The sequence below is a fragment of the Mus musculus genome, chromosome 6 (genome assembly GCF_000001635.26).
Source record: "Mus musculus strain C57BL/6J chromosome 6, GRCm38.p6 C57BL/6J".
Lineage (NCBI taxonomy): Eukaryota > Metazoa > Chordata > Mammalia > Rodentia > Muridae > Mus > Mus musculus.
In genome coordinates, this window is record NC_000072.6 from 116,845,425 (window position 1) to 116,861,130 (window position 15,706).

Consider the following 15,706-nt stretch of genomic DNA (forward strand, 5'->3'; position numbering starts at 1 on the left):
TTGGGGCTGGCTTACAGGTTCAGAGGTTCAGTCCATTATTATCAAGGCAGGAGCATGGCCGTGTCCAGGTAGGTGTGGGGCTGGAGCTGCTGAGAGTTCTACCTCTTGTTCCGAAGATGGCTAGGAAAAGACTGGCTTCCAGGGTCTTAAAGCCCATACCCACAGTGACACACCTACTCCAACAAGGCCATACCTACTGCAACAAGTCCACACATTCTAATAGTGCCATACATAAAAGTAATGAATACAAGGTCATAATTGGATGGAGCAACATGAGTCAGGGACAGATGGAAGGAAATGAATAGGGGCACGGTCCTTTGGGGTTGGGGATTGGGTGGTGAGGAAAAACTGGTTACAGAGACCTTGTGAGAAAGTGTAAGCGCTTTGACTTTGGGCTTAGTGAGGAGTCACAGAAAGCTCTCAAGTTAGGTATGTCACTATTTGCTTTGAGTTTCAGCAGGTTTACTCTGGTGATGTCTGGGAGAAACTACACTATAAATCCAGGAGGAGATAGGGTGACTTGTCAGGTTGTAGGTGATGAAAAATCAGATTCTGGAACTATTTAGAGAGAGGGAGGTAGTGTTTTCTGAATCACTCCTACCTTGTGATTATCCAATATGTTCCGTAGGATGAGGCTATTCCAGAAGGGTCCATGACCTTCCATTAAGATAGTCTGTAACAACCCATATCCATAGCCTTCTGAATGTACTCAAGCCAAACCATGTAAGGGACAGAGCAGAAACCATTGCTTAGACTCTGCCACGTGACCTTCTAGTGCTATACAGTACCTCCCAACAACTTGGCAGAACTTAGCTAAAGCTGATATAATTATAGCCGGCTTTTATTAAAGAGAGCTCAGCAGATGGACATTTTTCCCACACGGTTTAACAGCATTGTAGCATCACAGGATGTTCCCAGTCACAGAATTAGTTGGTGGAGTCATGTGGAACATGTTACAGATTACAACCGATCCTATCTGGGACCGAGGTGACATATTAGTGTATTTGCAGCTCAAACAAGCTCTGCAGTAAAGAAGTCTGCTTATCTTGACTGATTCCAGCTTGTTCCTGAGATATGGGATGCTTTTAATCACTGGATACTTTAGCAGCACATTCTGGAAGCATTTTTTTTTACACACTTATCATGAGGCTGGAGAAAAAGCTGGATTACAGAGTAGTGGCGATCCTCTTGGGAGCCACATGCTCGAGAGAGTGTAGAGAACAGCTTCATCTCCAGCTCCAGGCCTGGGTGCTCTCGTTTCCCTCTGAAACTTCTCAGTCCCTGAGACACATACTCTCACCCATAACCATGGCTCACCTTAGCAGAGCTTCTCTGGGGTCAGGGACATCTCCGAAAAGTCTACTAACTCTGGCCGAAGAGCTGGTCATTCTTAGGTGGTTCACAGGTAGTTACAGCCTTAGCTGGATCCTAGGCACTTTGTTATAACTTGTTACATAAAGTTGGAGAACTGTTGAAATAGAATGCACTTTGGGTCAAGAATAACTTGGTCATTTTGCTGATGCTGACTGTGCGCACACACATGCGCACAGTTGCCTGTTTGTGGTGGGCAATGTGCTTTCTACAGTTATCATGAGTCCCTATGTGAGTTAACACCATAGGCTGCCAAGACACTCACATTTCACTGAATACTATTTGGAGGCAGACTGGAAGGCATAGAGCTTCATGTAGGACATCACAGCGTTTTCCTCAGTTACTGGTGGCTGCTGCTGTGTGGATGGAATTTCTTTCTGTGAAAATTCATCCTGAGATTAGTTCCTCACTTCAACAGTATTGAATGGAGGTAAGACCTCAGGAGGTGCGGATTGGTGGACAGTAATTAGCTTCCAACTGTCTTTGAGGAGAGATTGAGGCTGGATTCTCTGAGCTGGTCAGACATTGCAGGTGTGGGGTAGGTGCTGTGAGAGTGAGATGCTAGGAAGCGTGAGTCTGGCCTCTCAGGGTCTCCTGCCTCTTCTCTAACCATGTGATCACTGCTCTGCATGGCATCAAGGAAGTTGTTATGCAACACAAAACATTCAAGGCACTGGCAGAGTCAATGTCATGGGGTCTTCTCAGAGTTCCTCTCTCTGGTAACTCAGGAAGTTTGCATATCCAAACCTTTCTTGCAACTTGAGTCCAGGGAGGTGGTTTTAGATATAATTGATGGACTTCAATCTTGAATTTAGCTTACTAATCTTTTAATCAGCCCACCAGTTCATGGGTGATAGAACCACAGGTTGGTTAGGGAAAAACTGTCTGAAGATCCTGACCTATATCAGACATTAGGTGAGAAGTTAGCACTCACTGTGCTGAGGCACAAAAATCTCACCACCCTCTCATCTCTATCGCAGAGCCGATTAATAGGGTAGACTCTTTATATCTTTGAGTTTATTTTTAATTCCTCATTTTAAAAATAGAGCTTCTTGAAGCACGTTGAACTAACTGCTTTCCTTGAAAATACTCTGATGTTTAGAAGAAAATCTTTATAAAACATGCACAGAGAGACACACAGACACACACACACTGAGACACACACAGAGCACAGGGACAGATGTACACATAGACACACAAACACACACACACACACACACACACACACACACACACACACACCGTAAACACACACAGTGTGTGTGTGTTTGTGTGTGTGCTTGTGTGAGCATCCTCTGTCACACATAAAATAGTATCTGAGAATAGCTATCAGGCTATTAGGCTTTACCAAAATTATACTAACAATTTTATAGGCTGAAAATAGTATCTGCTGAATCTGTCTTACAATTAGTTACCTTGTCAGGACTGCTGCCTACACATTAAGTGATGGCACCCATTTTTCCCCACTTCATATCGCTCTAGAAGAAGCCACGTTCCTGTTTTCCAGGGAGAAGGTTACAACTGTCCATAGTATACATCAAAGACTCCTGGTGAAGATTACAGTAGCCTGAGGTCTAGGATAGGTGCACAGCCCAAACCAGAGCCTGTGCAGAGAATGACAGAATGGTTGCAGGAGTACAGGGAATCGGGTACACTTTCCCATTGGCCTAAATCACTGATTGCAGCCCTGAAGGTGACATTCAAGGTGACATGAGAGCCAAGTTTGTGGTTGGAGGTTCCCAGCTGAGTATGGCCTTCCATGAACAAGCCCCACAGCAGCTCCTGTGTTTAAATACACAAGCCAGGCTTCCCTGGGCTGCAAGGCGATGAGATCAGACAAATTGTAAGCGTGCAGCACAGCCCCTGTCAGCTTGTATATTTTCATGGAAAGGAGCGAATCTCTGCTGAACTGTCAGATAACCATCTCTGCTGTTCCTTCCTTCTTCCAAGCTGTGAAAGAAGGCCCCAGTGGGCGCCTGGCTTTAATCACTTTTGATTAACACAGACGCTTTCGAAGAGAAGGTATGGCCTGTAAATGGCACCGGGTCTCCACGCATTAACATCTCAGACTTTTCCTGGGTGTGTAAAATGTCTTAAGAGGAGCCAGGCTATCAGGTCCTCAGAGACAAAGGCTGCTGTGCAGGGAGCTGTGCTCATGGCTCCGACTCCGTTTTCAAAAAAAAAAAAAAAAGGTTTTGAGCTTTTTAACTTACTATTATTTTCATTCTTGAAAAATTGCAGGCAATCCCAAGCCAGCACCTTCTGGGTTCAGGGACTGCTTCAGAGTGTGTTTTATTTAGGAAGAGGAAGCCTGTTAGAAGAGACTGAGAAAAGCCAGAGGATGCCTTGGGAATGGACCCAGAAATGATGAAGAGCCTGGAAAGATGATGGAGCCTAGAAGAAAATGAGAGGAGCCTTGGAGGTTGGGACAGGGGGAGCTATTTTCTACCTGAAGAAAAGTTTAATGTAAATAGTGTCTCTGCTGCCCAGAGATTTCATAAAACTTGGCATGGTTTGGGGACAGTGGATGAATCCTTCAGGACTTATAAGTCAAGTCCTTATCTATCCTTTGGCTAGATAAGGCCCAGCTTGCTGTAACTATTCAGAGGGGTGAGCCCAGGACTAACATTTTTTGATACCTTGCTTTCAGAAGCCTTATCTTGAGGGTGTAAGTCCCTGATTGAGAGGGATACCAATGAATACTGAACGGAGCAGGTATCCAGAGACTGAGCTAGCTTACAAAGTCATGCTCTATCTGGGTTCTCAGTTTCTAGTCAAGACCCAGCAAGAGGCATATAGTCAGTGAATCAGCTGATAACCACCCTGTTACCTTAGAGGAAGAGGTTCCCAGCGCAGCTAGTGGTAAGTTCTTTTTTGGTTTGAGCTTTTGAATATTCCTAAGGTGGAATCCTGACTAGAAATATGGCTCTAATTTTCCTATACTGCCCACCCTTTATATTCATGGAGGAAAGGAGAATCTGTGAACACTGGAGTCCATTATGCAAAATAATGTTCTCATAAGTAAAACACACACCTTTTTACTCTAAATTATCTTTGGCCTATATATAGGGAATGCAATGTAAATTCTATGCAAATGGATGTGTGACTGTATTGGCTTTTTTGTTATCAAAAAAATTTATAATAGTTACATGTCTCTTAAATATACTTGATATCTTTTGAAGCTAAAAGTAATATGCATTCAACCAGTTTTTAAAATCTATTTGGAATACTAAACATGATAGAAGTAGGAAAAAATCTCTTTCGAAGTCCTCTATGAAAGGAAGTTGTGACAAGTTCCTGATGAGACAGAAACCATTCCATCTCCAAGGGAGAATATTCAGCACAACTGTGGCTTCCTAGAATGAATTGGGTAGTATTCCTTCTGTTTCTATTTTGTGGAATAGTTTGAAGAGTATTGGTATTAGGTCTTCTTTGTAGGTCTGACAGAACTCTGCACTAAACTTATCTGGTCCTGGGCTGGTTTTGGTTGGGAGACTTTTAATGACTGCTTCTATTTCTTTAGGGGTTATGGGACTGTTTAGATGGTTTACCTGATGCTATTTGGTATCTGTCTAGAAAATTGTCCATTTCATCCAGGTTTTCCAGTTTTATTGAGTATAGGCTTTTGTAGTAGGATCTGATGATTTTTTTGAATTTCCTCAGTTTCTGTTGTTATATCCCCCTTTTCTGATTTTGTTAATTTGGATACTGTCTCTGTGCCCTCTGGTTAGTCTGGCTAAGGGTTTATCTATCTTGTTGATTTTCTCAAAGAACCAGCCCTGGTTTGGTTGATTCTTTGTATAGTTCTTTTTGTTTCCACTTAGTTGATTTCAGCCTTGAGTTTGATTATTTCCTGCCCTCTACTCTTCTTGGGTGTATTTGCTTTCTTTTGTTCTAGAGGTTTTAGGTGTGCTGTCAAGCTGCTAGCTAGTGTATGCTCTCTCTAGGTGTTTTTGTTTGTTTGTTTGTTTGTTTGTTTGGAAGCACTCAGAGCTATGGGTTTTCCTCTTAGCAATGCTTTCATTGTATCCTATAAGTTTGGGTATGTCGTGGCTTCATTTTCATTAAACTCTAAAAAGTTCTTAATTTATTTATTTATTCCTTGACCAAGTTATCATTGAGTAGAGGGTTGTTCAGCTTCCACATGTATGTGGGATTTCTATTGTTTTTGTTGTTACTGAAGACCGGCTTTAGTCCGTGGTGATCTGATAGGATGCATGGGATTATTTCAATCTTCTTGTATCTGTTGAGGCCTGTTTTGTGACTGATTATATGGTCAATTTTGGAGAAGGTACTATGAGGTGCTGAGAAGAAGGTATATTCTTTTGTTTTAGAATAAAATGTTCTATAGATATCTGTTAAATCCATTGATTCATAACTCCTGTTAATTTAGCTGTGTCTCTGTTTAGTTTTTGTTTCCATGATCTGTCCATTGATGAGTGGGGAGTTGAAGTCTCCCACTATTATTGTGTGGGGTGTGATGTGTGCTTTGAACTTTAGTAAAGTTTCTTTTATGAATGTGGGTGCCCTTGCATTTGGAGCATAGATGTTCAGAATTGAGAGTTCTTCTTGGTAGATTTTTCCTTTGATGAGTATGAAGTGCCCTTGTCTTTTTTTGATAACTTTAGGTTGAAAGTCAATTTTATTCAATATTAGAATGGCTATTCCAGCTTTTTTTTCCTTGGGAACATTTGCTTGGAAAGTTGTTTTATAGCCTTCTACTCTGAAGTACTGTCTGTCTTTGTTGCTGAGGTGGGTTTCCTGTATGAAGCAATATGCTGGGTCCTGTTTACACATCCAGTCTGTTATTCTATGTCTTTTTATTTTGGAATTGAGATCATTGATGTTAAGAGATATTAAGGAATAGTGATTGTTGCTTCCTGTTATTTTTTATGTTTTTTTTTTTTTGTTTTTATGATTGTGTGGCTATCTTCTTTTGGGTTTGTTGAAAGATTATTTTCTTGATTTTTCTGGGGTGTAGTTTCCCTCCTTGTGTTAGAGTTTTCCATCTATTATCCTTTGTAGGGCTGGATTTGTGGAAAGATATTGTGTAAATTTGGTTTTGTCATGGAATATCTTGGTTTCTCCATCTATGGTAATTGAGAATTTTGCTGGGTATAGTAGTCTGGGTTGGCATTTGTGTTTTCTTAGTGTCTGTATGAGATCTGCCCAGCATCTTCTAGCTGTCATAGTCTCTGGTGAGAAGTCTGGCGAAATTCTGATAGGTCTGCCTTTATATGTTACTTGACTTTTTCCCTTACTGCTTTTCATATTTTTTCTTTCTTTGTGTATTTAGTGTTCTGACTATTATGTGACAGGAGGAATTTCTTTTCTGGTCCAATCTATTTGGAGTTCTGTAGGCTTTTTGTATGTTTATAAACATCTCTTTCTTTAGGTTAGGGAAGTTTTCTTCTATAATTTTGTTGAAGATATTTACTGGCCCTTTATTTGGGAATCTTCACTCTCTTCTATACATTTTATTCTTAGGATTGGTCTTCTCATTGTGTCATAGATTTCCTGGATGTTTTGGGTTAGGAGCTTTTTGCATTTTACATTTTCTTTGACTGTTGTGTCAATGTTTTCTATTGTATTTTCTGCACCTGAGATTCTCTCTTCTATCTCTTGTATTCTGTTGGTGATGCTTGTATTTATGACTCCTGATCTTTCCTAGATTTTCTATCTCCAGCATTTTCTCCCTTTGTGATTTCTTTTTTGTTTCTATTTCAATTTTTAGATCCTGAATGGTTTTATTCACTTCCTTCACTTGTTTGGTTGTATTTTTCTGTTATTCTTTAAGGGATTTTTGTGCTACCTCTTTAAGGGCTTTTAGCTGTTTACCTGTCTTCTCCTGTAGTTCTTTAAGGGAGTTATTTATGTCCTTCTTAAAGTCTTCTATCATCATCATCATGGGATGTGATTTTAAATCAGAGTCTTGCTTTTCTGGTTTGTTGGGGTATCCTGGGCTCGCTGTGGTGGGAGAACTGGATTCTGAAGATGCCAAGTAGCCTTGGTTTCTGTTGTTTATGTTCTTGCCCTTGCCTCTTGACATCTGGTCATCTCTGGTGTTAGCTGATCTTGCTGTCTCTGACTGTTGCTTTTCCCTCCTGCAAGCCCGTGTGTCAGTACTCCTGGGAGACCAATTCTCTCCTGGAGGAATTTGGTATGAAGATCTGTGGCACGAGGTCAGCTCCAGGATGCAGATGGAAACTGGAAGGATCCTGTTCCTGGCTGTTCCTTGTTTCCTGTGTCCTGATGACTCTGGGCAGGTCCCTCTTGGACCAGGTATTTGAACAGAAGTGGTCTTCTTACCTGTGCTCACAGGCTAGTCAGCACTTCTCAGAGACCAGCTCTCTTCTGGCGGTATTTAGGTATGGAGCTCTGTGGCACAGGATCAGCTCCAAGGAACTACTTCTAAAGAGCTCCACAAAACCATTTTCCTATTAACCTTCTTTTTTTCCCACCTCTGGTTAGTAGGTTAGAAAGGGGCTTGAATCATTTAAGAATCCTAAATAAAGTAGGTTTTGAAAAAACTCTAAGCCTACAAACAACTGCTTCTGAATTCCATGAACTGAGCAGCACTGACCACACTGACTGCACAAAGCCAACTGAACTCAATTGCTTTCCACTAAACTGCACCAAACTACACTGAACTGAACTCAGCTGAACTCAGCTGTATTGTTTAGGGGGTTATAAGACAAGAAAACGAGAGTCTACAAAGACAAACTCTGGACCCATGACAACCATTTCTGGATACTGTCTGCATCCGCTAAACTCAGCTCCATTGAGGATCCTTCTAGTTTTAGGCCACCTTCTGTCTGCATGCATGGATTTGACTGGCTACTGCTAAAAGCTTACTTTTTTTAGCCTTTTAGTGACATAGAACGTGACATTAGGTTTGACTTCCTCTCTGCCTTGGTCCATTATGGCAGAGAAACACTTCAGATCATCAAGACAGAGAAGATTACTTTTAAAATTAAGAAGTTTGATCTGGAGATACTTTGAAGAAGTGCAAATGAAGTGAGGGTTGAGAGACAGAACACACATTTCCAGAGTTATAGTAGAGCCATAGGTGACTGTCCAGAAGAACAGATAGGCTGGCTCTGAACCTCAAGCACCTCAGGTTGTAAGCTTATTTGTAGGAAGTGATTTGATGTAAAGAACTAAGAGAAGTCATTTGTGTATTCCATAGCCAGATATTACTAGCATCCTTATAAAAAGGAGAGATTTGGGGTGTCTAAGGACAACCACAGAGTGACGAGCTTATGGAGACCCAGAAAGACTTCTCCACCTGTGTGAAAAGGCAAGCGTACTCAGAAAAGACCAGCTCTGCTGACACCTTGAGGTAGGACTTGAGTCCCCTGTACTGTGAGACTTCTCTGTTTCTCCAGCTGCAGCACTCTGCCACAGAAGCCCCAGCACACCAGCACAGAGGGGAGCATCTGCAATCAGAAGTACAGTGATAATTAATGGAAATCCGGGCTCCTTAGCCAAGTAACAGGAGATAAATTGGCAGAACTGAATCAAATTAGCAGGATTCACACATTCTCCTTTGATTCTCCTCGGGCATCGTCGGTAGGTGTGGTTTTCTCAGACACAGTATAAATGACCTTTTATGTGTCTCCAAATGCAAATGTTAAAGGGGTGATGTCAGGCTGAATGGAGGGTCATATTAGAACCAGAGCAAGGCCATGTGACTCAGTGCACTCCACACGACCTAGTTCCAGGCAGACAGAATTGAGAACACCTGATGCAGATGAGCACCCTGTGCACATCTCTGAGACACGAGGAGGAAGAAAGGGCTGAGTCAGAATGCTTAGAGTGTGCAGGCATGACCTGAGAAGAAGAGTGAGCTCCAAAGAACTCTATCATGGTCCAACAGTATGATAGACTACCTTGTCTGTAACAAGCATAGTGCTCCAGTCCGTCTGATGTTTCAAATCCTCCAGCAAGAAGAAAGGTGAAATACACAGTTCTGGCAAACACAATGACTAGAGACAGGCTGCTCACTACATTAAAAAAAAAAAAAAAGCCATGTCTTGACATGGATCATCTTGTTGAAGTCTTGTCAGCATCCATTTTATATATGTTGAAAGTGATCTAGGTGGCTGAGATGCTCAGCAAAGTCTATCAGTGGATCAATGATTAGAAGGCAGGCTTGTCTTGATTCTCATACTGACAATTTAGCCAGCAACGATGGTGAGTGTTGGGTGTGGTCATGGTAAGAAGAAGGAAGAATCCTAAGGGCACACCACTTGAGAGAATGAGGCCCTGACCAAGATGGCCAAGATTTGCATTTGAGGTCAGAATGAAGCTCTGAGAGCTTTTTCCTAGCAGTACGTGTCGGGTGTCAGTGTCATTGAATAATAGGACTGAGGCACAGGGGCCTATGCATGGGGGTGCATGCATGCATGGGGGTGCATGCATGCATGGGGGTGCATGCATGCATGGGGGTGCATGCATACAGAATGCTGGGTGTGGAGGCACAGGCAAGGCCAGCTATGAGAAAACTGATGACTGGATGCTAAGAGAGTCAGCAGCTGACTGAGCAGTGCGGTGCCAACAAATGACTGTGGGAATTCCAGGTTAAGCCTGGTGTGAACAGTGGAGTTATTTTGATGGGTGATGGACAGAAGGCCGATCTGCCTTTAGAATATTCTCTTTCTTTGTCAAGAGATGATGGACTGCAAATGCTAAAAGCACATCTTTAGTGTGTTCCTGCCCGCCGCACTCTGAAGGACAAATTCTTGGGGCTTCAAGGACTTGGTGTGCTTGTGCTTACTGAATCACCTGCTTCCTTTGGACATGAGGAGGACAGAAGTGCCACTGGAGGCAGAGGTAGCACCCATGAGCCCTGCCATGCTAAACCAAAGGACAGTCTCAGCCAAATACCGTACTGACTGCTTAGCATGTACACTCCAGGGGATGTGACAAAGACCTGAGTTTTGTCGCAACTGTGCTTTCATTCTGAAAAGATCCAGGTGCCTGGGGGGATTTTACATTGTGGATAATAACAGAGTCATAGAAGTCTCTTGATTTGACTAGCTTGTTTTTCTTAAACTACAGTGAACCTGGCCAGCCCTCTCTGTTGTCCTCAGCCTAGAAGGTGGTAATCAGCTCACTGGGAAGACGTCTGTCTTCACAGCTGATGGGTGACCATCCACAGGAGGCTCACACCCCTCCTCTGCTTTCTTAGGGCTGCAGATTGACCTGTTCTTGACACAATGCAGCCACACTGGCCCACTGGGTGGTTATAGTGCCCTATGGTGCTCACTGAAATGCAGCCACACTAGCCCACTGGGTGGTTATAGTGCCCTATGGTGCTCACTGAAATGCAGCCACACTAGCCCCCTGGGTGGATTTCCTGTCCTGTAGTGTTTGCTGAAACCAAACTTCTTCCAACGATATTGCTTCCATTTTTTTTTTTTTTAAATCATGGAATGCATGCCATCTTCAAAACCACCCACTCCTCCTGAATGTTACTGCTCTGTGGATGGTGAGGATGATGGGAAGGCTGCTACCAGGGTTCCCTAAAAATAACAAGAACTAGTAAGATTGCTTATGTGTGGATTTGTAAAGAGCACTCTACTGCAAAAAGCAGAGATATTCAAACTACTATTGCATTTATTCTTTTTTCAGAAAATGAAATAAATAACCTAGCGGGAGGAAAACACATCTGTTAAGGCCAGCATCAGTTGAGATGAGACATTGGCAAGCACTGTTGCCCAAGCCAGATTGGAATCATACATGTATATTCATGATAGAACAGGTGAGGGGATGTGCAGAGCAGTCATGCTGCCTGGGTTACTGCAGTTCACATAGTGCGGTGAGATTCCTATTCCTTGCTGATTGGAATGATAAGAGAGATGTCAGTTGTTTGCAATAGTAACTGTAGGAGAAACCTTGAGATGCAGCCTTCAGATGAGTGGGCTACGAACCTATTTGCCAGGAACCTTTGGTTGATTTTCACTTGGCCCTTAGTGCGGACAATGAGGCCAAACATCAGAAAAGCTACAATTACAAATGTGACACCTTCCCCAAGCCTGGATCCATCCACATACATTCTTTCCCATGTGACTTGGTCTCCAAAAACCAAGTCAGCCCGATTTCACCCTGGCAGTTACAGATTTTACCCACCATGGAGATCGAGAGGCCAAAATATTTGTTGGGTCCAATTCAAAGGCCATGAAAGAATCCTTCAGATTTGGGCTCTTTCCATACCTCTTAGGTAAGTTTAAACACATCCTCTTGGTTCTAAGGAAAACAGCTTGTAAAATATTTGGGAGCTCTTGGGACATCAAACAGCTCTTAGAGGACTATACTTTAATGGTTTACTTGTAAAAGAATCAGTAAAAGAAGCAAAAACATATGGTTTAAATTTTTTCTGAATATATGAGCTATTTTGTAGGCATCTTTCCCCTTTTCCTGAGGGTCTCCACACATGTTTGAATGCTTATCCTAAAACTACCCAGAATAGACTTTACATTCACTGACACAGTGAAAGAGACCATCATACTGTAACATGGAATTTGTTGGGTCTAGAGACCTAAGACCTGGCAAATGCTGATCTATCTAGAACTCTGTGTAGAGGGGAGCTGGGGGGGGGGGGTTAACTGGGAGAAGAATGTCTGCAAAATGCTGTGTAAGTAATTAGGATGCAGAGACACCTGGTCTAGGGGCTGGAGGCTCAAAAGCTCAGAAACCCAAGCATACAGTTAACGTTGATGCTTGATTAGGTCCAGAAAACTCAAAGTGGGCAGTTGTGTGAGCTAGGAAGTTTTAAAGTGTTAGCACTTTTACTTAGCCAAGGCCATTAAAACTCAACTAAAACAACACACATTAAACAAAACAGATCGGGGATCAACGTCTTCTGTCAGCCTCAAGTTGGCTATGCTTTAGAAGATCGAGCATGGAAAAGACTTGCCCAGAACCGCGTGGGAAGAAAGCACCTGGTCCAAGGGCTGCCCATTTGTGTTGTGTTGTAACAGATGCACAGATCTCAGGAGGCCAAAGAGTATCATTAGGAGGCTTGAGGCTAGTCAAGCTCTCATGGCCTCTAGTTAAGGACATCCTTTTCAATGTGAGATTTCAGAAGCATAACACACCGACAATAGTGACTACCTCATCTCTTTGCACGGTGAGAATGGAATGCGTAAGTTATAACTGATAACAACTGCCATTTCTGATCTTCCACATGAACAAATATTTTTGAGGTGCCCAGTTACTTACTCTATGACCTGCACTGAAAGCATAGCGGTACATCAGTGAGACGAGGCTTTGTCCACCTGGCGTTTCTGAGCCCAGGTGGAGCCACCCTACTACTGAAATCACCACCCAAGCAAATGTAAGAGCATCTGCAGCCAGGATGTAAAAGTCTGAAATGGCAGGGTGTGGTGCCAGTTGTCTGGGCCCAGGGAAAGCTCCCTTAGGAAGTAGATGATGAAGAGAGGATTTTCCCAGGAGGGATGGTATGCATAGATCCTCCTTGCCCCTTTTCTTTCTGCCTTCAATTCATCTCCTTTCTTCACCCATCTCATCTGTCTTAGGCTATTTCCTGTTGCTATAATAAAGTACTTGAGGGTGGATAATTTATAAAGAAAATAATGGATTGGTGTTTTGTCTCATGGTTTTGGAGATGCCACTGGCATCTGCTTGACTTCTGGGGGGGGGGGGCACTTGAAATGCTTCAACTCCATGCAGGAAGCGGAAGAACAAGCAGATACATATGAAAGAAAAAGGCAGAGGAGGGAGAGGTTTCCAAACTCATGTAGCTAAACCATCTCCAGCCCAAAGGCATTCGTCCATTGGGATTGGGCTTCACCCCATAACCTTCAGCCCTCCCACCTGGCTCCAACCCCAGCACTGCAGTTAGTGAGGAATCGTGTTCCCAGTACCTTGGCTCTCGGGGAAACTCATGAAGCCATCGCACTCTGTCTCCCACCAGACTGACTCTGCAGGTAGCACAGAGGTGGCAAGTTCTAGGGGATGCCTGAGATGACACACTTCAGCTGTCCACCCTATGTACCCAAAGCCAGTGCTGCATCTGATACAGTCTCATTTGCCTAACCTCGCTACTCTTTCCTGAAATGGTTGTGAATGGGATTGTTGACCCGATTTCTTTCTCTGGGCCTTTACTGTTGATTTATGGAAAAGCTGATGAGCTTTGTATGTTGATCTTTGTATTCTGCTACTTCACTGCATTTCTTGGAGAGTCTCTAGGGTCTTCTAAGTACTGGGTCATCTCATCTGCAAACAGAGAGATGCCATTGTTGTTTTTTTTTAAGAGGACAGCCCAAGCTGGCAACTGGTTCTTTCTCTGCTGTGTTATGAAGCAACAGAAGACACTCACTAGATGCTAGCACATGATCTTAGACTCCTGATCTTCCAAAGTATGAGCCAATTAAATAACTTCTCTGTACTGGCTAGTTTTGTGTCAACTTGACACAGCTGGAGTTATCACAGAGAAAGGAGCTTCAGTTGAGGAAATGCCTCCATGAGATCCAACGGTAAGGCATTTTCTCAATTAGTGATCAAGAGGGAAAGGCCCCTTGTGGGTGGGAACATCTCTGGGTTGGTAGTCTTGGGTTCTATAAGAGAGCAGGCTGAGCAAGCCAGGGGAAGCAAGCCAGTAAAGAATATCCCTCCATGGCCTCTGCATCAGCTCCTGCTCCCTGACCTGCTTGAGTTTCAGTCCTGACTTCTTTCAGTGATGAACAGCAAGGTGGAAATGTTAGCTGAATAAACCCTTTCCTCCCCAACTTGTTTCTTGGTCATGATGTTTGTGCAGGAATAGAAACCCTGACTAAGACATTCTTTCTTATTTATATAATCTGAGGCTAAGACCATGTCCTTAAAGTAATCAATCTCTTCCTTCAGCAAATATTCACAGGACAACTAGGAAAGGCCAGTTCTGGGAACATAGGAGAGAAATTCTAATCTTGGGTTTTGTGGAATATGCAGTCCTATGGAGAAACTAAACAAGTGAACTCAGGAGATCTGTCTGTCTGACTGCCTATCTGCCCATCCATCTGCCAATCTGCCTCTATCTGTCTCTATCTATCAATCCATCTATCTATTATCTATCTGTTTTTCTCTCTATTATCTAGCTGTCCATCTGTCTGTAATTTAAAAAATGATGGAATGTTAAATCTACACTGGCTTTGTGTGGAGGAGATGCAGAATTTTAAAAATATTCTCAAAAATGAAAGTAAGATTTCACTCACACCCCAGAGACAACAGGGCTGTCTATGCAAGTCATGAGGGTCAGGATTCCGGGTACAGCCATGGTCCACACAAAAGACCAATGACCACACCTTCCTGCCTGTTGTGGGACTCTCACTGACAGGTCAGCGCAGGGCTCTGTTTTTCAGTACTGCAGCCAGGACTCAGGCCCTGTGTATGTTAGGCAACTGCTGTATGGTTAGACTATACTTTTGGCTTTTCTTTTAAGTTTTTAATTAAATAGTTTAGTATTTATGTGACAGATTTTCTTTCTGGAATTAGTCTGTGATATAACCTGCTGGCAGATTACTGTACAGAAAGATGTCCCAAAATCATCTCAGGAACTTTCTTTACCACCAAGTATCCGGGCTCCAGGGTGGTCACACAAGGAACAGTCGGATGGTAGCTGACACATTTCCCCCTTGCTTTCTTCCAGCATTTGCATCATGAATCTGAAGAAGTTGTCAGAATGGCAGCTATCCACATGTAATTAAACATTCTGGAAACAAGCTAGAGGCTCTTATTACCTTCCGGAACTGCACTGCTGGAATTCTTGAACTATGGATACAAACAAACAAACAAACAAACAACAGGCAAACAACCACCCAACAGTTTTTGGGACCCTCTAAATGTGTGCCTGGAATAAGAAAGAAAGGAAGAACAGCAATATCAACCAACTAGATCACCCAGAGCTCCCAGGGAACTAAAGCATCAGCCAAAGGATACACATGGAGGGACCCATGGATCCAGCTGCATAGGTAGCAGACGATGGCCTTGTCGGGCATCAAAGGGAGGAAAGGCCCTTGGTCCTGTGAAGGCTTGATGTCCCAGCATAAAGGAATGCTAGAGTGGTGGGGCAGAGGAAGGGGGGATTGGGATGGGGGATTTTCAGAGAGAAAACCAGGAAGGGGGATAACATTTGTAAAGCCGGGCAGAGGCAGGTGGATGGATTTCCGAGTTTGAGGCCAGCCTGGTCTACAGAGTGAGTTTCAGGACAGCCAGGGCTATACAGAGAAACCTCTGTCTCGAAAAACCAAAAAACCAAAAAACCATAAAACCAAAATAATTGAAATGTAAATAAAATAACCAATAAAAAATATAAATAAATAAATAAATA

At 43.0% G+C, this 15,706-nt stretch overlaps 1 long non-coding RNA gene across 3 annotated transcripts in view; it reads left to right on the plus strand.

Moving 5' to 3' along the window:
• Gm36873 overlaps positions 1–15,098 on the plus strand; it is a 66,058-nt gene extending 50,960 nt beyond the window's left edge. For 2 of the 3 annotated variants that reach the window (XR_377979.1, XR_869390.1), the window contains one exon: positions 15,026–15,098. This is a non-coding gene — a long non-coding RNA (predicted gene, 36873). Of the gene's footprint in view, positions 1–12,511; positions 12,713–15,025 lie in introns of those variants that run through there. The other variant, XR_377978.2, reaches the window with a different exon arrangement.
• The last annotated feature ends 608 nt before the right edge of the window (positions 15,099–15,706 follow it).